Source organism: Megascapheus bottae, chromosome X, assembly GCF_031878675.1.
Source record: "Megascapheus bottae isolate mThoBot1 chromosome X, mThoBot2.hap1, whole genome shotgun sequence".
NCBI classification, from domain to species: domain Eukaryota; kingdom Metazoa; phylum Chordata; class Mammalia; order Rodentia; family Geomyidae; genus Megascapheus; species Megascapheus bottae.
This window is the reverse complement of record NC_143547.1, coordinates 28130574-28152332: the sequence shown is the minus strand read 5'-3', so window position 1 is coordinate 28152332 and position 21759 is coordinate 28130574. Positions and strand designations below refer to the sequence as shown.

Here is a 21759-nt window from a genome sequence, read left to right as displayed (position 1 = left end):
GAAAAGCCCTTTACATGTGACCAGTGTGTGGAAGGCTTTTGGTATCAGTCTTCCCCAACTTGTCACAACAAATAATCCTTCAGACTGAAAAAGTGTCAAAATATGTGTAAGAGTGTTCAGGAATCATTTTTTCTTTTTTATTGTAATTAATAGAAGGGTTACATTATATTAACCAGATAGAAGGCGCATTACTTCTCATGTTTTGGTCCCCATTTCCCTCCCCCACCCCTCATCTTGTTTTGCCCCCTCCCCTATCCTATTTCAAATAACCAGATAAACATATATACAATATATCAGATTGAAAAAGTGTCAAAATATGTGTGAGTGTTCAGAAATCTTGTACCTCACAGGGAAACCAAGCCTTTAGTAAGAATACACATTTTCCTTGAGAATTCAGTGTAATCTTTAGTAAGGTTTTCAGGGGAAAGTGGTTGTGCTCATCATATAACATGTATTTGGGGAAAATGTAAACATTGAACTTTTAAATTCACCCTGTATCCCTGTATGGGTTTATGTGTGTATGTGTTTGTGTTTCTTACATTGTTATTGTAGATAAAACTAAGGTACATGAGTTCAGGTTTTAAAAGTTGTTATATAATTGAAATGTTCTTGTGGCTGTCTCTTGGAACTCTTCAAACTGAGAAGGCTGCTATCTAGAGCATTGTTGTTTGAGGCCAGCCTGGGTAGAAAAGTTTACTAGACTTCATCTCTAAAATAAATACCAAGAAGCCACACTGGATACATGGTTCAAATGGAGGAGCGTCAGCCATGAGTCTGGGTGAGATTTTACACATAATCTGTTAACAAAATTATATAAAATTTGTAAATTAGATAGAGTTTGATATTTTTTAATGTGTGTGTTAAAAACTTTTAAACAAAGCATATTGTCTTCCAGACATACCACTCCTGGTTATATTTTAAGAGAGATTACTAGGGAACATATAGACTGACTGGAAAAGGGTAGAAGAATATAGCAAAAGCAGGGTGAATGATAATGAGTGTATAAGATACATATGTAGTGAAATTCCTGTACAGTTCATTTTGTGTTTACTTTAATAAATTTTAAAACTTGTTGAAAATACATTTTCTGATGTGTTAATGTAATTTGGAAAGCGACAATCATAAATATAAATTTTACAGGGGAAAAGCAAGGGTAATAGTGTAACAGTCTGAGCACCTACTATGTGTGTTGTAGTTGGTCTTTATGCTGATATATTAATCAGAACAGCACTTACCATAGTGCTGTCACAAGCACTATGAAGGATACAATATAGACTTCAGGTGCACTACCTACAGCATTTCCATAAGTTCTGATTATTCCACGAACACAATTTGTAGAATACAAAGGCCAATTTAGTGGAGTTCCAGAGGAACAATCAGTTAGCATGGAACTTATACAAATGCATGTCAATTTCAAGAAATTTACTACCATTCTGTCACCCAAAATGGATAAAGGAAGATAAGTTTTCATTTGAAGTGGTGAGTCATGGTCAAGTGCCAAGTGATCTGCAATTCTTTTTTTATTTCAAAATCAACCAAGAGGAATATATGAAAAGAGGCATTACACAAGTGTAAACTCTAGAGATTTCATTCTTGAATACTTGTTTGTTAAACTTGACTTTTGAAATATGATGTAAAAATCAGTGTTAAAACCTTTCAATACAAAAAATGAAGCTCTAGATACTGAATCATTTAATCAAAATATTATTAAATATAGATATTACTGGATCTTAGTCTCAGAAATATAAACTTCAAAACCCTGATTCTAGAGCTTCGAGGCTAATGACAGAGGATGGACTTCTCAGCCTTTAATGTGCATGTGATTTTTTAAAATCTGTTTTAGTAAATGTGTATTCAATGTAATGTGTGCACATGTCCTCGAATATGAATCTCTAGACTTTCTATAGAATCCATGTCAATATGACTTCACCATTTAAAATGCAAATTAAGCTTCCCAGAGTGTATATTAATATAATAATACAGTGGGCTTATTTGTGTGTGTGTATGTGTGTGTGTGTGTGTGTGTGTGCACGTGTGTGCGCACACGTGCGCCTGTACTGGGACTTGAACTCAGGGCCTGTGCTCTCACTTGGTGTTTATGCTCAAGGCTGAAGTTCCTCAGTCTATTGCTGATTAACAGAAGGTAAGTAAAAATCTTTCAGATTTGTCTTCCAGCAATCTCCCAGATTCCTGGGCCATTGGTGGATCCTCCTAACCACATCCATGCCTCACTCACCCATTGGGAGGCCTACCTCTGCATAATGAGTCGTGGAGCCTCGTGGGTTTCCATACATGACCCCAGCAACTCTCTGGAGTGATAACTGATCCCAAGTCTGCCCATTTTCTTCACACCCCTCCTTGAGCCCGGCCACTAATACTCCCTCACCTACCTGCCTCTTAGATCCACACAGAAGCCACTGGAGCCTCCAACACACACACATACACGTGCAAGCACACACACACACACACACACACACACACACACACACAAACACACACACATACTCACAGAGCGTCCCATCCTCTCCTGACCTGTCATCACCAGCCCAGGACAGTAAAGAGCAGGAGACGGGAAGTGGTGGCAGCATCAGCAGAAATAGCAGAAGAAGCAAAAGCAGCAGCAAGTGGCAGCAGCAACAACAGCAGGCTCAAACAAAGGCTAAGGTAGAGCTGATTTTTGTGCACTCCCAAGCTCCTCCTCTTCACTCTCCTTCCTTGGCCTTCACACTCCCTTCCAACACACACACACACACACACACACACACACACACACACACACACACACACACACACCCATGCACACACACTCCCCTCACCACATCCCCCCTACCCATCTACCACACACACGCACACACACTCCCCTCTATCACATACATTCAACCCAACAAAGTCTGTTCACTCTTTTTTTTGCCAGTCCTGGAACTTGAACTCAGGGCCTGGGCACTGTCCTTGGGCTTTCTCAAGGCTAGCACTCTACCACTTGAGCCACAGCACCACTTCCAGATTTTTTTGTGTTTGTGATGCCAAGGAATCAAACTAAGGCTTTGAGCATGCTGGGCACGCACTCTACCAATAGGCCATGCAACCAGCCCCCCCCCACCACCAAATGCTCGTTCTTATTTGACAGACTGGCTGCACCCTTGCTCACCCCCTGCCACTTATTACATGCTTGTAGGTTTACACACCACATGTTCCCTGTTGGCACACCTGCCTAGCCTTCACATGCATGTTGTTTGCACATCATCCAAATTTGCCACATGCTCACCACCTGCAAGCCACCTGTGAGCTTGCCAGCTGCTCACATGATTTCCTGCACACAGTTTGCCTGTTCCCTGCATGCCTGTCAGCCTGGCACTCTTCTGCAGAATTGAGTTGGATCCCCAGTGCCTCCTGTCCAGGCTCCACTCACTTTTCCCTGCCTACAGTTGCATGCTGTGCTTCACATGAGTTATCCTGCTTGAATTCAGAGGCTGGACACTGTTCTTATACTGTTTTGCTCAGACAAGTGCTCTAATACTTGAGCTATAGCTACATTTCTGACTTTTTTGCTTGTTAGTTGGAAGTAAGAATCGCATGGACTTTCCTTCCTAACAAGATTTGAACTGGAAATTTCTCACATTTTAATCTACTACAAATAAAATGAACTAGGCTCTGGTGGCTCATGCCTATAATCCTAACTGCTCAGGATGCTGAGACATGGAAGATGGAGATTGGAAGTTTGCTGCAGCAGAAAAGTCTTCAAGAATCCCATCTCTAAGCCTAGTGCAGTGGCTCACGCCTATGATCCTGCCTAATCAGGTGGCTGAGATCTGAAAATCATGTTTCAAAGGGCTGGCCTCTAAAATGTCCGTGAGACTCTTAACTCCAATTAATCATCAGAAAGCTGGAAGTGGCACTGTGGCTCAAGGGGTAGGGTGGTAGCCTTGATCTGAAGATCAAGGGACAACCCCCAGGCCCAGAGTTCAAGTTCCACAACCAAAAAAAAACAGATTCCCATCTCCAATTAACTGCCATAAAGAATGGGAGAGACTATATAGTTCATATGCCAGCCGTTACCAAAAAAAAGTCTGAGTGAGAGCTTAAGGTCCTGCATGCATTCTAGCATACACACACACACACACACACACACACACACACACACACACACACACGCACACGCACACACATGCACACACATGCACACATTCATAGAGGCATGTGTATATACACTCCCAGGTACCCACACAACAAAACACACAGAGAAGCAAAATAAAGCTGCTAGCTATGTGCCAGTGACTTACATATATAATTATAGCTGAATGCTGAGATGATAATATGGTTCAAGGCCAGACAGTACAGAAAAGATTTAGAGAACTCAACAGAGAGCTGCCACCTGGTGATCCACTCCAATTATCCTAAGTATGAAGAGCAGCCCAAAATAGGTGTATCACAGCACAAGTGCACTCCTGGACAGGAAAAAACTAGCAGAGCCAGATGCAAGTGGTTCATACCTGTAGTCCTAATTACACAGGACACTGAAATATCAGGACTCCATTTTAAATACTACCTGGAGTCCGTGAGTGTGGCCTAGGGGTAGAGTGATTGCCTAGTATGCACAGTTCATTCAATTTGTTGGTACCACATATACAGAAAAAGCTGGAAGTAGTGTTGTAGCTCAAGTGATAGATTGCTAGCTTTGAGAAAGCTCAAGGGCAATGCCCAGACTGAGATCAATCCCCATGATTGGCAAAAATAAAAATAAATAAAGACAGCTTGGGAGGAAAGACCATAGAACTCCGAGGGGCTCCAATTAACCTCTAAAACTCTGGATGTAGAGCTATGTTTCAAGTAGTAGAACACTAGTCTTGAGGGGGAAAAATGGCTCGTGGACAGGCCTAGGCCCTGAGCTCAAGACCCAGGACTGGCAGACATACATATAAATGGTCACAGCACAAAGAATTGTATTTATGGCTCATTTGTAGGAAGGCTTACCTAACCCCCAGCCCTACCAGAGTTCAAGCACTACTAGTACTGCAAAAATAAATAAGAAAAATTGGAGTGCTTGCCTGGCATACACGAAGCCCTGGGTTTGATTTCTCTGTTCCACATACACAGAAAAGCTTGGATTTTGTTCTGTGGCTCAAATGGTAGGGTGCTACCCTTGAGAAAGCTCAAGGATAGTGTTCAGGCCCTAAGTTTAAGCCTTAGGACTGCCAAAATAAACAAATGAACAGGAGTTAAAAAAAGGTTTGTGAATATTCACATAATTTTCTGTGTTAACATAAATTGACTTCCTTGTGCTAAATACCCAAAAGTGCAAAAATATTTTTTTGCTGCAAGTGTGGCCTAATGGTAGATTTCTAGCCTAGCATGCACAAAACCCTGAGTTTGATTCTTCAGTACCACATACACAGATAAAGGCAGAAGTGATGCTGCAACACTGCCTAGGCCCTGAGTTCAAGCACCAGGACTGGCAAAAGAGACCCCCCAAAACAAAACAATGAACAAAACAAAACAATAAGAAAGAAAGAAATGGTTGTCAGGACCAAGTCACAACAACACCAACTAAAAGGAAGAAAGGAAAACTGAGGCACAGCAAATCCCTGTATCTGAGTCCCCTGCACACAAAGAGGCTTGACATGGTGCTGTGAGTCACCCAACAGAAACATAAGGCAGCAAAGTAGTGTGAGCCATTATGGACACCATGAGGAAACAAAAGGCCTGGAGTGTCTCTCCAGTAGTGAAGTGCTGAGTTGTGAGTACACATCTAAGTATCTCCAGCCCTATATCAACCCATTATGTCTCCACCTTCTCCTGTCTGTGATTGGTTCTTGCTATGCATGGCAGGGAGAGTGACAGGAGTTGGTGTGGTGGGGTATGTGTCAATCCAGGCACCTAGATCCCATACAAGGTAATGACTATGCATTTATGTAAATAAATTTGTCTGGCATTTTGCACAGGCGCCAGCAGGGGCGCTAGCGGTCTTAACGGTCCACGTGATGCTCTCCGGAAGTGCCGAGCGCTGAGGCAATTGCCGCCTGGCTCGGCCGCGCGGCGTCTCCAGAGGCCTGAGCTTCAGTGGGTCGTTCGAAGCCGCGGGCAGGGAGAGAAGAGCGGTGACCAGGGGCTGTGTGGGAGCGGGGTTCGAGTGGGGAGGAGACTCTCTTCTGGCGCTGCGGGCTAGGCCGTCGGGGTTCCTGTCAGGACCCCCGGATGGCAGCAGTAGGGGAGAAGGCGTCTCGGCCCTCGGCCTGGAGCCACTGGGGTGCGGCTGGCTCTTGGCCGGAGCCGCGGGGCGGTGGAGGGGAAAGGATGTCCCTAGGCCGCGTGGGGACCTGGGGCCCCTCAGCGAATGCACCCCGAGAGGAGGGAGGGTCGTGTGGGGACGGGGAGTGGAGACATTGCGTGCGCGCTGATTCTGGGCCTTGGTCCTCCACAGACGCCGCCGGCGGGGGGCGCAGAGGCCTAAGGGCTCCCGAGATCTCCGCTGGCAGTGCGGGTGCCCACCACGTTGTCGCCTGGCTGTTTCCCGCCTTGCTGAGTCCGCAGGTCCAGTCCTCACGTAGTCCTCTGAAGACGCCATCAGGTAGAGGAAAGGAGGTGAGAAGTTAACACTTTAGGAGCAAGAGTTTTGGGGGAGGGTTTCGTTGTTGTTAATTTATGTGTTAGTTTTTATTTGGATGTCTTGTTCTCAGTGCCAGTCCATTGTCCCTTAGGTTTTCTTAATTTTGTTTTTTTTGGTTGGTTGGTAGTGGGGCTTGACCTCTGGGCCTGGGTGCTGTTCCTGAGCTCTTCAGCTCAAGGCTATTGCTCTACCACTTTGAGCCACAGTTCCACTTCTGGTTTTCTGGTGTTGAATTGGAGATAAGAGTCTCTTGGACTTCTGTTCCCGGCCTGGCTTGGAACTACAATCCTGGGATCTCAGCCTCCCAAGTACCTGGTATTACAGACTAGAGCTACCAGCACCTAGCTGGTCCTTGAGCTTTTGCACTCCAGGCTACCACTGTACTGCTTTTACGCATGGTTCCACTTCTGTTTCTCTGGTGGTTAATTAGAGGTAAGTGTGTCATGGACATTTTGATTTCCAGACTGGCTTCAAAAAGCAATTCTCTAATATAAGCCTCCTGAGTAGCTAGAACTTCAGTCTTTAGCTCCTGGCTGCCAGGTTTGGGAGCACATTTTAAGTCCTAACTCAACGTATATGTTCTGCTCCATGGTCCTGGGTCAGGTGATCCGGGTTCTTATTTGGGCATCCACTAATGCCAGAAGTTGGACAGAGGAACTCTACTTCCTACCTCATCCAATTTTCATTCCCACTTGCTCTTGGTTGGTGTCATAGGAAGATGAAAGCATGTCATAGTCCCCCTAGTGCTACTGAACCTCCTCTTTCAATTTCTGTTAATGTACTCTGAGTGGAGGAATACAATCCACCACATGCCTGCAGCTTCAATAAGCGATCCAAAGTACCCATTCCTACTTATTTTCTGATGAATTACTGGAATTATATTTCACTAGGGCATCTGGTGTTAAAATTATAATTCTAATGGCTGTGATGGTCTGTTTCTGTTATTTAGGGTAATGCAGATCAAAGGTAGTGGTCAGTGGATCATTCTCTGAGATTAGAACATGGGACATTTACAGTGTGTTTACTTTTTTTTAGCAGGGATATTTTTTATTTACCTTACAGGAATAGAAAAAAATAAATTTACATTTCCAAAATGTAAAATGTTCATTTTTTTATTCTATATTATTTTTTCTGTCAAGGAGATCTGAATCTTTATTTGGTGGCTTTTTCTTTTTGTTTTACTTGACTGTACACCTACCTTGAGAAACTTGAGTTCCTCTCTGACAACCACTGCTAGCAGTAATATATTCCTTTGTAGATTATAGTCGTTGTCACATATTAGGTCACAATACTCTACTACATTAGTGTATCTGATCTTTTGACATGGGGGGATCTCAGGTGTGTCTTTATAAACAGGTTAAAAGTGCTATGTCTACCTGATTCTGTTGTGGTATCTGGAGTCAAGCAGTCTGTATTCCTCCAATGCTAATGATTTCAGCAGTTGGTTATTATATGCTACCTCCACTCACACATGGTATAATTTTGGTTCAGGCTTCTTTTGACTGATAATGGCAGCCAGTAAATTAGGAAAATAGTATACCAGGTTGCTTGGTGCCACTGGGTCTCTCACCAGAATTAAGACTAATGTCCACTGAAAGGAGGAACACAAATCTTTCACTGAATACAGTTTCCGAAATGGATACAGGCTTCATATTTTTTAACATACTGCCTGTGTCTTAATGTATGTACATAAACTTTTCATGAAAAAGAAAATCTGTACGAAACAGGATATAATGGAACAGATTTCTATACAGAAAAATGTGAATAATCAAACTGTAAAAATAGATTTAAATATTCCATTTTCTCATTTTCTCTTTCTTTTTTTAAGTTTTTGAGACCTGGGACTTGAACCTATGTCCTGTGTGCTATTGCTGAGGCCTTTTTGCTCATGGCTAACTTTTTCTGAGTATTTGCTTGGTAGAAAGTGTTTTGGGACCTTTCTTATCCAGGCTGGCTTTGAATGGCAATCCTCAGATTTCAGCCTCCTGAGAAGCTATGATAATAGGCATGATCCCATCAGGTCCAGGAATCAATTTCTTATTTTGAAACAGTCTTTTTTTCAGCATAGTTTGGTCTTGAACTCTCCACACAACATCCTCTGCTTTCCTGTTACTAGGATTAACAGATGTGCACCAACATAATCATATTTGATATTATTATTTTTTGCTTTCTTAGGGCCTCTATGCTTTTAGCTTTTCTGTCTTTTCCTTGTGGGACTTATTTCTGCTCTCATAGTTATCCTTGAAGTGAAGATTCTGAGGATGGTGATTTGAGGCCATCCAAAGAAAATTGAAGTCATCCAAGAAATGGGGGTAGGTGGAGTTCAGGACTGATAAATGTATGATCCAGACACAGTCTTTCAAAGAAATAGTTGTGTGTATGGTTGTGTAGACCAAGTTACAATAACACCAACTAAAAGGAAGAAAGCAAAGCCAAGGAGGCAAATCCTTCCATTTGAATCCTTAGACCAACTCAACACAGAGAGGCTTGGCATGGTTGTGCTACCCTCAAAGAGAAACAGAAAGAGGCACAAGAGTATGTGTGAGACATTATAGAAAACCTAAGGAAACATAGAACTGGAGGGGGGGTGTCTTCAATGATGCCATGCTGGGTTGTGAGTACACGCCCAAATATCTCTCAGGCCCATAATCAATCCCTCAGTTCTCCACCTCTAACTGTCTCTTATTGGGCCCTTACTGTGCATAGTAGGATGAGTGGCAGAAGTTTATGCTGGTGGGGTATGTGTTCATCTAGGCATTAAAGCGTCTACGGGGGGTCATGACAACGACGCATGCGTGAAAGTAGGGTCGTGACGCGGGCCTGCATCTTGCGCATGCGCCAGCAGGGGCACTAGCGGTCTTAAAGGTCCACGTGATGTTCTCCGGCAGTGCTGAGCACTGAGGCAATTGCCGCTTGGCTGTGGGCCGCGCGGCGTCTCGCGAGGCCTGAACTTCAGTGGGTGGTTTGAAGCCGCGGGCAGGGAGAGAAGAGCGGTGACCAGGGGCTGTGTGGGAGCGGGGTTCGAGTGGGGAGGAGACTCTCTTCTGGTGCTGCGGGCTAGGCCGTCGGGGTTCCTGTCAGGACCCCCGGATGGCAGCAGTAGGGGAGAAGGCGTCTCGGCCCTCGGCCTGGAGCCACTGGGGTGCGGCTGGCTCTTGGCCGGAGCCGCGGGGCGGTGGAGGGGAAAGGATGTCCCTAGGCCGCGTGGGGACCTGGGGCCCCTCAGCGAATGCACCCCGAGAGGAGGGAGGGTCGTGTGGGGACGGGGAGTGGAGACATTGCGTGCGCGCTGATTCTGGGCCTTGGTCCTCCACAGACGCCGCCGGCGGGGGGCGCAGAGGCCTAAGGGCTCCCGAGATCTCCGCTGGCAGTGCGGGTGGCGACCACTTTGCCGCCTGGCTGTTGGCTGCCTTGCCGAGTCCACAGGTCCGGTCCTCACGTGGTCCTTTGAAGACGCCTTCAGGTAGGGAAGATAGAATGACAAGTGCCTTTGGGGGAGCAATTGTTTTTAAGTGTCGACTGTAGTTATTTCTTTTGTAGGGGCATCCAGGGTCTGATCTGTTTTCTTGTTTTGGGTGCCCTCTATGATAACCTGGTGCAACTAGCACTCCTGCTCTCTCTGGTTTGGTATCATAGAAGCCCCCTCTGATGCTACTAGGCCTCCCCTTTAAATGTCATCTAATAAAGGGGGAAGGAAGGGCCGGGAGTTTGGCCTAGTGGTAGAGTGCTTGCTTAGAATGCATGAAGACCCGCGTTCGATTCCTCTATACCACATACATAGCAAAAAGCCATGAGTGATGCTGTGGCTCAGGTGGTAGGGCTCTAGCCTTGAGAAAACCAAAGGACTGTGCTCAGGCCCTAAGTTCAAGCACCAGGACTGGCCAAAAAAAAGAAAAAAAATTGGAAACACAATAATTCACCTGCATACAGTGTCAAAAATGTGTCCCCTACTTATTTTGTGGTGACTCGGTGGCATTATGTTTCAGTAATGCCTGTGGGTGTTAAAATGATGTTTCTTGTAGTAGTGAAGATCTGTATCTGTTATCTTTACTAATCAATGAGCAATGTTGGTTGTGAGCATATCTTTGTTTCTGGCCAGGCCAGGCAAAATTTGTCATGGCTTTATTCTTTAAAAAAACGTGGCTGTGTTACTGGTTGTAGTCACAACGGATAGAATGCCCCTCTCCCAAATGAGAAAGCTAACCGAGACTGAGGGGAAAGTCTGAATCCATGTCCTAGACCACCACATACCTGACAGCGTCTGGTCTGACTCTTGCCTTCTCCCTGGATTGGAAGTCCAAGGCAGGGAAAATAAGCGTGAGACTTTGTTCAAACTCTACAAAAACAGTAAATGTCTGGGGATGAAGTTCCATTGGTACAGTTCCAGGTTAAGAAAAATCTAAATATCTTGCCTTTCCGCATCAAAACAAACAAACACCTCATTTTTTCTTGTCCTGTTTTGTGGTCTTTAACTATCATTGGTAGGTAGAGTGGCAGGTGATGTTGCTGACAGTGAAAGTATGGATTTCTAAATCATCTTGGGCTGCTGTCAAGAAGGTGGTAAGGCCGGCTAGTATGGATAGTGGTGGTTAACATCCTTCTTAATGCAGTCCCACTTATCCAGCCTTTCTCTGCATTAATTTCCTCTTTCCCTACTTGGATCCCCTTTATGCTTGCTTCTTGCCTTATTGCACTGGCTAGGAATTCTAGTACTATGTTAAAGAGTAATGGAGAGAGTGGGCATCCTTGTCTCGTTCCTGATTTTAGAGGGAATGGCTTTAGATTTTCACCATTAAGTGTAATACAAGCAGTGGGTTTCTCATACACAGCCTTTATTACATTGAGGAATGTTACATGGATTCCTAGTTTCTCCAGAGCTTTTAACATAAAGGGGTGTTGGATCTTGTCAAATGCCTTTTCCGCATCTATTGAGACAATCATGTGATTTTTGTCCTTGCTCCTGTTGATGTGTTGAATTATATTAATTGATTTGCGTATGTTGAACCAGCTTTGCCTCCCCGTGATGAATCCAGTTTGATCATAGTGTATAATTTTTTTGATGAGTTGTTGTAGACGGTTGGCCAGTATTTTGTTGAGAAGTTTTGCATCGATGTTCATCAAAGATATAGGTCTATAGTTCTCTTTCTTTGATGAATCTCTGTCTGGTTTGGGGATGAGGGTGATACTGGCTTCATAGAATGAGTTTGGTAAGGAACCTTCATTTTCAATTTCGTTGAAGAGCTTGAGTAGTATTGGTGTGAGCTCTGCTTTGAAGACCTTATAGAATTCAGCTGTGAATCCATCTGGCCCTGGGCTTTTCTTAGGTGGAAGTTCTCTAATTGCCATTTCTATTTCAGAGCTTGAAATAGGCCTGTTGAGTTGGGTTAGTTCTTCTTGGTTCAGTGTGGGTATGTTAATATTGGCTAGGAATTCATCCATTTCATCTAGATTCTCAAATTTGTTGGCATAAAGGTTTGAGAAGTATTCCCTCATGATATTCTGGATCTTGGTAATTTCTGTCGTGATATTACCATTTTCATCTGCGATTTTGTTTATTTCGATATGCTCTCTTCTTTTTGTGGTAAGATTTGCTAAGGGCTTGTCAATTTTGTTAATTCTTTCAAAGAACCAACTCCTTGTTTTGTTGATTCTTTCTATAGTTTTTTGGATTCCAAATCATTTAATTCTGCTTTGATTTTAATTATTTGCTTTCTTCTACTGGGATTAGGGTTGGTTTGTTGCTCTTTTTCCAGGAGCTTAAGGTGAGACATTAACTTGTTGGTTTGCAATTTTTCCAACTTGTTGTTGTAGGCACTCAGCGCTATAAATTTTCCTCTAAGTACTGCCTTTGCTGTGTCCCAAAGGAGTTGGTATTTTGTGTGCTCCTTACTGTTAAATTTCATAAACTGTTGGATTTCTGTTCTGATCTCTTTGATGACCCATTGGTGATTCAACAATGTGTAGTTCAGTCTCCATGAGTTACAGGGTTTTCGTTGGTGGAGATGTGTGTTCAGTTCCAGTTTGATGCCTTTGTGGTCTGAGAGTGTGCATGGAATAATTTCAGTGTTTCTGAATCTGTCCAGGTTTGGTTTATGGCCTAAGATGTGATCTATTTTGGAAAATGTTCCATGTGCTGCTGAGAAAAACGTATATTGTGTTGTTGCTGGGTGGAATATTCTGCAGATGTCTGTTAGATCTAGTTGGTCTATATAGTTGTTCAGTTCTAAGGTTTCTCTGTTGAGTTTTTGCCTTGTTGATCTGTCTATAGGTGAGAGTGGTGTGTTAAAGTCACCGACAATCACTGTATTTCGATCTATGTATGGTTTCAGTGTAAGTAAAGTTTGCTTGATGAAGTTTGGAGCTCCGGGATTGGGTGTGTAAATATTTAGGATCGTTATGTCTTCCTGGAGGAAAGATCCCTTTAGTAGTATGTAGTAACCTTCTTTGTCTTTTCTTACTAATTTTGCTTTGAAGTCTATTTTATCTGATATGAGGATGGCAACTCCAGCCTGTTTATGGGGGCCGTTAGCTTGATAGAGTTTATTCCAACCTCTCACTTTCAAAAGATGCTTGTTTTTTGGGGTAAGATGTGTCTTTTGAAGACAGCAGAACGATGGCTCTTGCTTTTTGATCCAACTAGACAGCCTATGCCGTTTAATTGGAGAGTTGAGTCCATTGATATTGAGAGTTAGGATTGAGAGATATTTATTAGGTCCTACCATTTTTAAAAGCTTTTATTTGGGCCTGTGTCTTGACAGTTCTTGTGGTCCTTAGGTGGTATGCTGTTTAGGTGCCATTTCTTTCCCTCTATTGCATTTATTTTGGTTTTCTATGTATAGAACATCTTTCAGAATTCTCTGTAGTGTTGGTTTTGTTGCGACATATTGTTGCAGCTTTTCCCTGGAATGGAATGTTTTTATTGTTCCCTCAGTTATGAATGAGAGCTTATCTGGGTACAGGATTCTTGGTTGGTAGTTATTTGACTTAAGGGCATGACATATATGCTTCCAGTCACTTCTTGCTTGCATGGTCTCTGCTGAGTAATCTGGGGTTATTCTGATTGGTTTTCCTTTATAGGTTACTGAACCCTTTTCCCTGGCTGCCTTTAGGATCCTTTCTTTGGTTTCTACTGATCCAGTTCGGATTACGATGTGGCGGTGAGATGTTCTTTTCTGGTCAGGTCTGTTTGGGGTTCTAAAAGCTTCTTGTATCTGGATGGGTCTGCCCTTCTGGATATTTGGTAAATTCTCTGAGATGATTCCCTGAAGTATATTTCTAATAGCATTGACTTCTTTCTCCAGACCCTCCTCAATACCAATTAGCCTTAAATTAGGCTTCCTAATTGTATCTTGGACCTCCTGAAGCGCTCTCTCATTTTTCCTAGATTTGGAGTGACTCATTTTCTGTTCTTTCTCTATAACAACTAAATTATCTTCAGCCCCGGAAATTCTCTCCTCTGCATTGTCTAACCTGCTATCAAAGCTATCTACTTTATTTTTCATCTCCCTTGCTACTAATTGCTCATTTTTGATGCCTTGCATCTCTTCTTTTAGATCATGTATGGATTTCTTTAGCTCCTTGATTTCCATTTGAGTGGTTAGCTCAGTAGCTTTATTTTCTTTGAACATTTGCTGGAGTTCGGTCACCATTTTATTTGTGGATTCTATGAATTCATCCATATTTCTTTGAACAGCCTTTATTATGGCCTCCTTTATGGCTTCTGCTTTTTTACTTATCACCTTGTTTATGGTTTCTTCTTGTTCAGCTATGGCTTCCTCCCTTATCTCTTTCTTTATATTTTCACATTTTTCATTAATGATGTTTATCAATTGCATTTGTACAGCACTTGGAAGACTCTCCTCTAGGTTTGCCAGTGACTGTTCCATTGGCTGTTTACATTGGGTGGGGGAGGTGGGAGATGTTGTTTCTTGATTTGACATTTTTCTTGAGTTTCTTGTTCTGCCCATTTGAAAATGGGAGCAAGATTAATACTAAACACGATTATAGTTTTTCAGATATAACCAACCTAGACCTCTGTAGCTGGCAGACTCTAGATGTTCACAAGTTTTGATTGGTGTTATCACTCTTTCTTTTTGTGCAGTTTCCGACTAGTCTAATTATTCACTGATAAGCGATTTATATCCAAAACAATAAGCCTCTCAATCCAATCTCTATTGTCTTTAAGTCCCTCTGAGCCTAGAGAATGATTAAACACCTAGATATACAATGTTGCTCAACAGCCGTCAAGTGTAGATCCATGCAGTATAAGGGTTGCAAGAGGAGCAGAGGTCCAGAGATAGAAAAATAGAATGAGAGAGGTCAGGGGGTAAGTAGGTAGAGTATTTGAGTACAAAGTTTGGAAAGTATTAGAATAAAACTTATGTGTTGCAGCGCGACTAGCTCTTAGCCCAACCAGTGGCCTCACAGTGGACCATGGGATGGGTCTGCGAGCTTCTGTCTGAGCGCGGTTGGTGGACGTTTTCCTGTGATGCTTCCAGGGGGGGCCCCAAGCCAAGGGTGTGGGGATTGAGAGTTTCAGGAGCTCTCAGCAGGACCCGCAGGAGGCCCCTCTGTTCCCAGGGGTGGGGCCCAGCTGGTGAGTGGGCTCCAAGGGCGGAGCCGGGCCTTTTTGGTTCTCAGAAGGGGAGCTTGGCTGCTGGTTGGCCCTTCAGATCCCTGCTGTGTTTCCACTGCTTTGTCAGAGTCTGTGACTGTGGGGGGGGGCCCTCGGTGGTGTCTTGCTCAGGATTCCCAGCTGGAGGATGCTCCGCTCAAGAATTGAGGGGTAGGCAGATGCTGGCTCCTATTTACCCGCACCCCCTACCCACTTTTGTAAGGCAGAGTCCCAAAGCCCTCCACTCTCCAGATCCAGTGGCCTGGGTGAGGAGCCTGGTGGGCGGGTGGGAGCTAGGACAGCTCCGCCTCCCCTGGTGGGGTGCTGAGTCTCAGGGTCCGCCCGCTTGTCAGTCTCCAGTCAGAGGGCTGGGGGTTGAGCCCGTTGGGCAGGTGGGAGTTGGGGCAGCCCCGCCTCCCTTGGTGGGGTGCTGGGTCTTATGGGTAGCCCCCCTGTCAATCTCCAGTCAATGGCCTGAGGGAGGGGGCTGTTGAGGGAAGGGACAGGATTCTAAATTCCTTGCCCCCCTGCTCCCGCCAGTCTTTCTCGGGTGGGGTGTTGGGGTCTGAGTTAAGTTCTATTGCTTGGCACCCGCTCCGCTTTCCCGATGTGTTTGGGGATGCGCTGTATTACTCACGCCTCTGTGTCCGTCTGCGGCGGGTGTTCCATGGTGGTGGGGAGTCTTTCACTCCCCTCGGGTCTCCGCCGCTGCCTGTGTTCTGCGTCTGGGTTCCGCTGCTTGCTGTTCTGGTTCCGAGTCTGGGTTCCGCTGCTTCCGCCGTTCGCTGGCCCGGTTCTGTGCTGGTTTCTGCAGCCGTTGGGCTCCCAGCCTGGTGCCCTCCACTACCGCCGCTTTTCGTGGATTAGAGCCGGTGCCCGCCCCTGCTTTCCCCGCGTGGAGCCTGTGCCCGCTCAAGCCGCTCTTCGCGGCTTGGTCCGGCGCGGCTTTCCGCGGCTTTAGTAGTTAATTTTTCTATCCCTTCAGTTACATATCCATCTCTGGAAATACAAATTTCTTGTCTGTTTTTATATAGACGGTATTATAAAGTTTCCTTTAGAAATTCAGCATGACATAAAATTAAACAAGAAAAACTTTGTCTGATTGGGAGGGAGTGGGAGGAGGGAAATGGGAACAAAAACATGAGAAGGGGTATCAATGTGTGATAAATAATGCACATACTATCTGGCAAATATAACTGTAACCCCTCTGTACATACAGTAAAAAATGCCAAGCTAAAATAAAACCTGTATTTCTTAGTTTTTCTTTCTAAAGTTCCTAGACTACTTCTAGTACTGTCTCATTTTTGTATGGAGAAATCCATTACCTGGCCATTATGTATATATCACTAGTGAAGCTTTTCTACATTTTCTGTCATCTAAGAAAGACTTTATTTCCCCTCTTTTGATGATGATATTTTCCCTGAACCTGCAATTCAGAGTTAGCAGTTATTTACTTTCACAATTAGAACAGTGTGCCACTACTGTCCACACTGTCCTGGATTCAGAGAACAAAAGTACTAGCATTTAAATCAGTGTTCCTCTGTAGGTAATATGAGTATTCTCTTTAGCTGCTTTGAGGTTTTTTTTTTGTCCTCTTAATGTTTATAAATTGCTTACGCTGTGTCTTGATACAGATGTTTTGGGGAATTGCTTTGTCTGATTTTGCATTTGTGTTTCCAGTGACAATTTATCATTAGCACCCTTGGCCGTGTTTGTCTTGCTCTGCTTTGTTTGTCTAATACTGAGAAGCCAGGTTTTTTTAAGAAATATTTTTTATTGTAATTAATAAAAGGGTTACATGATATTTGCCAGATAGAAGGTGCATTAATTCACATACATTGATATACGCTTTCACATGTCTTGGTACCCATTACCCTCCCCCCCACCCACCACCCACCCCCGTCTTGGTTTTTCCCCCCTTCCCTATCAAATTTCAAATAACCAAATACAAATAAATTCAATATATCAGATAACAAAGTGAGATACTGTAACAATATGAGATACCAAAGGGACAGCAAAGGAGATGAGAGATAACATAGTACATTAAGGACAACAATCATTCGTTATATGGCTTTTGTTTCACTATACTGGAGGTCCTTTCAATTAGCTTCATACTATATGGCCTTATGTATCAAGGATTTGCTCTATTGCAGATCTCTGCTAGTAGAGCTCAAGGTTTTTACTGATTATGACAAATGAGGGAAACCATTGAGCCTAAGTTCCTTTGAGTCTGGCTTACTTCACTTAATATGATTTTTTCTAAGTCTTTCCATTTCCTAACAAATGGGTCGAGGTCGTTTTTTCTGAGAGCAGCATAGAATTCCATTGTGTACAAATACCACAACTTGTTGATCCACTCATCAACTGAGGGACATCTAGGTTGGTTCCATATCTTTGCTATGGTGAATAGTGCTGCAGTGAACATTGTTGTGCTAGTGGATTTAGTATTCCCTAGATTCTGGATAGTTGGGTAAATGCCAAGTAGTGGAATTGCTGGGTCAAAGGGGAGTTCTATGTTTTGCCTTTTGAGGCACTGCCATACTGTTTCCATAGTGGTTGAACGAGTTTGCACTCCCACCAACAGTGTAGTAGTGATCCCTCCTGGCCACATCCCCTCCAGCATCTGTTGTTATTAGTTTTCTTGATCCTGGCCATTCTAACTGGAGTGAGGTGGAATCTTAAAGTTGTTTTGATTTGCATTTCTTTTATGACCAGAGATGTTGAGCATTTCTTCATGTGTCTATAGGCCATTTTTGTTTCTTCTTCAGAGAAGACTCTCTTTAAGTCTTTGGCCCATTTTTTAATGGGAAGGTTGTTACTTTGGAGATTAGTTTGGATTGATTCAATTTTTTGAGCTGTTGATATATTTTAGATATGAGGCCTTTGTCCGTTGTATGGTTGGTGAAGATCTTCTCCCACTCTGTAGGCTTCCTAATTAATTTACTAGCTATGCCCTTTGCCATACAAAAGCTCTGCAGTTTAATGCAGTCCCACTTATCCAGCCTTTCTCTGATTTGTTGTGATTCTTGGTCCTTATTAAGAAAGTTTCGGCCTGTGCCAAGGAGGCCTAGTGTATCTCCTATTCCTTCTTGTAAAGTTTTCAGTGTGTCAGCTTTTACCTCCAGGTCTTTGATCCATTTGGAGTTAATTCTAGTGCAGGGTGGCAAAGAAGGATCTAACTTTAGTTTTCTGCAGGTGCTTAACCAGTTCTGCCAGCACAACTTGTTGAAGAGGCTGTCTTTCTTCCATTCTATTTTTTTGGCTCCCTTGTCAAAGATTAGGTGGCCATAGGTCTGTGGTTTAATATCTGGGTCCTCAGTTCTATTCCATTGACAGCGACTGTTCCATTGTCTGTTTACATTGGGTGGGGGATGTTGTTTTTTGATTTGACATTTTTCTTGAGTTTCTTGTTCTGCCCATTTGAAAATGGGAGCAAGATTAATACTAAACACGATTATAGTTTTTCAGATATAACCAACCTAGACCTCTGTAGCTGGCAGACACTAGATGTTCACAAGTTTTGATTGGTGTTATCACTCTTTCTTTTTGTGCACTTACAGACCAGCCTAATACAACCACTGATAAACGATTTATACCCAAAACAATAAGCCTCTCAATCCAATCTCTATTGTCTTTACGTCCCTCTGAGCCTAGAGAATAATTAAAGGGGGCCCTTGTTGAAGTGGGTCATGGTGCCCGCAAGAGGTTGCGCTGGGGTTGGGGAGTCCCTCGCACTCTGTGTCCCCGCTCCTGGCCCCTAGGGGTGATGGCGGGGGAGAGATTCAGAGCTGGTTCCTCCGCGCTGTGCAGTAGCAGCTCGGGCGCGATGGAGAGGCGCGGGCGGTGCCTGGGCGACTCGGTCCTTGGGGTCCAGCGGAGCCTAGGGTCCGGTCCGAAGAGACGCGCTGGCTGCCGCGCCCGCCCTGGGATCCGCACTGAGAAGCCAGGTTTAAGCTCAGGAAAATTCCACACGTATGTATAGTGATTTGAGAAGTTGCACAATGATTCTGACTGGTGTTTTGTTTTGTGTTGTTTTGTTTTTCAGGTTGCGACCTGAATCATCTGAGGTGCTTAATAATAGCTCTTCACATTTTCAATTAAAAAATGGCCTCTAAGGGAACTAGCATCCCCAAAAGAAGAAAGAGACAGCATAGAGAATCTGAAAATGTTGATGAAGCAGAGCTTGAAGAATATGAAGTGGAGAAAGTAGTGGGCCAGCGTGTAGTAGCTGGCAAGGTAGAATATCTCTTGAAATGGAAGGGATATCCAGATGCTGATAATACCTGGGAACCGGAAGAGCATCTAAATTGCCCAGCCTTAATTGAGGAATTTCTGCGTTCTCAAGAAGATACCAGTGAAACTGGAGGCAGCATATCAACAGAGGATAGTGAGGCTAACAATAATGCAACAGGTTTTGCTAGGGGTCTAGAGCCTGAACGCATAATTGGTGCCACAGGAACCAGTGATGGCTTGATGTTCCTCATGAAGTGGAAGGATTCAGATGAAGCTGAGCTAGTGCTAGCAAGAGAGGCTAATATTAGATGTCCTCAACTTGTAATTGATTTTTATGAAGAAAGGATAATTTGGGATCCTTCATCAGAACATGATGATGAATGATGAATACGTATATGTGTGTATATATACATATATATATATACATAAAATGTATATAATCTTGCACTCTTGGTTCTTGCATTAATGGTTTGAAACAATAAAAGCAAATTTTGATTAGTAGTTTTTGAAAATACTGTTAGTGACAAAGTTGAGATTTTTTTGCACCAATTGTAATGATTATTTTGAAGAAGTATAATAAAGATTTTGTAGTTTCTTTCACTATGAGAAAATAATATTTTATTCTGTGGTGTATTTTTCCTCTGTATTCAAGAACAGTTTTTTTTATTTTAGACAAACTTTTTGATTATTACTTAATCAGAACTACTTGCCTTAAACTGAATATGTGTGTGTGCACGTGTATGTGTGTGTATACATATAAAAGTTTCTTACATTGGACTTTATTTTGGGGGAGATTTTGCTTGTTTAAAGGTGGAGGACACCAAATCCAGGTAAATGATGTATCAGTGAGTGACATCTCTGTCCCTCCACCCCTCCACCCCCTTTTTTGAGACAGGGTCACTGAGAAGCTCAGGCTGGTCTTGCTCTTGCTAGGTAGCCAGACTGGCCTCAAATTTTAGGTCTTCCTGTCTCTCCCACAGATATATAAATGCAGTATATTGTTTGCAAATTTTTCTTAAAGGATTATATATCACTCTAAAGAATTTCTGAACCAGAGGTGATTAGGATAAATCTTATTTCCATTAATTAGCTGAGCAAAACTAAGTGAACATTGAAAATATTCACTATTGAGCTATTTTTTCAGAACATTGGAATCTAAGGCTGGGAGTTTTGCCTAGTGGTGGAATGCTTGCCTAGCATGCGTGAAGGCCCAGGTTCAATTCCTCATTACAACATACATAGAAAAAAGCCGCGAGTGGTGCTGATGCTCAAGTGGTAGAGCTCTGGCCTTGAGAAAGTACAGGGACAGTGCTCAGGCCCTGAGCTCAAGCCCAGGACTGGCCAAAAAAAATAAAACATTGGAATCTGTATACTGAAAGCTCAAGAATTTGGGAATATCTAAGACTCGCATAATGGAACTGTAGTCAGCTGCTTACAGATTTTGAAACTATATAACCTCCTGCAAGAAATGAATGAACAAAAATTTCATAACTTTTTTTGTGGGTCATAGGGCTTGAACTTGGCCTGGGCGTTGTCTATGAGCTCCTCAGCTCAAGGCTACCACCCTACCCTTGAGCAAAACCCCAATTCCCGTTTTCTAGGGGTTTGGAGATAAAGAGTCTCAGGTCCTTTTGTGCCCAGCCTGGATTTGAACTTTGATCCTCAAATCTCAGCCTCCTGAGTAACTAGGATTACAGGCATGAGCCACTGCACCTGGCCAAAAATTTCATAATTATTTACTTGCATGGTTTCTCATTACTTCAAGTCATTCCCTACACACAGGTTTCACCTCACTATTGGGTTACTGGTTCCAAACAAGCCAGAAAAACAACTTTTTAGAAAGCAGAATGATACCTCATTGTATATTGCTTACTTATCTGTAAATAATTGGTAACAGTGGTCAATATTTTTATGTTCTTTAAAAAATATTAAAGATCTGGGTGCCGGTAACTCATGCCTACCATTGCAGGTACTCAAAAACCTAAGATCTAATGATTGACTTTGGAGGCTAGCCTTCTTTAAGTCCCTGAGACCTCATCCCCAATTAACTACCAAAAACATTAGAAGTATTGCTGTGGCTCAAGTTGTACAAAAGTAGCTTTAGCAAAAATAAAATTCCAGGCCCTGAGTTCAAGCCTCAAGCCCCAGGACACACACACACACACACACACACACACACACACACACACACACAGTAAATTAATATCTTTCTGCATGCTCTGTGTTCTGCTCTCTGATAGCATTATTTCCCGCTGCTTGGAAGGACAGGATGAAGGGCACAATTAGCCAGTAATCGACTAAGAAAAAT

The 21759-nt window shown here is 43.3% G+C and overlaps 1 pseudogene; it reads left to right on the top strand.

Moving 5' to 3' along the window:
* Positions 1-19322: 19322 nt before the first annotated feature.
* On the top strand, positions 19323-19835 carry LOC150040651 (chromobox protein homolog 3 pseudogene; annotated as a pseudogene).
* Positions 19836-21759: the final 1924 nt, after the last annotated feature.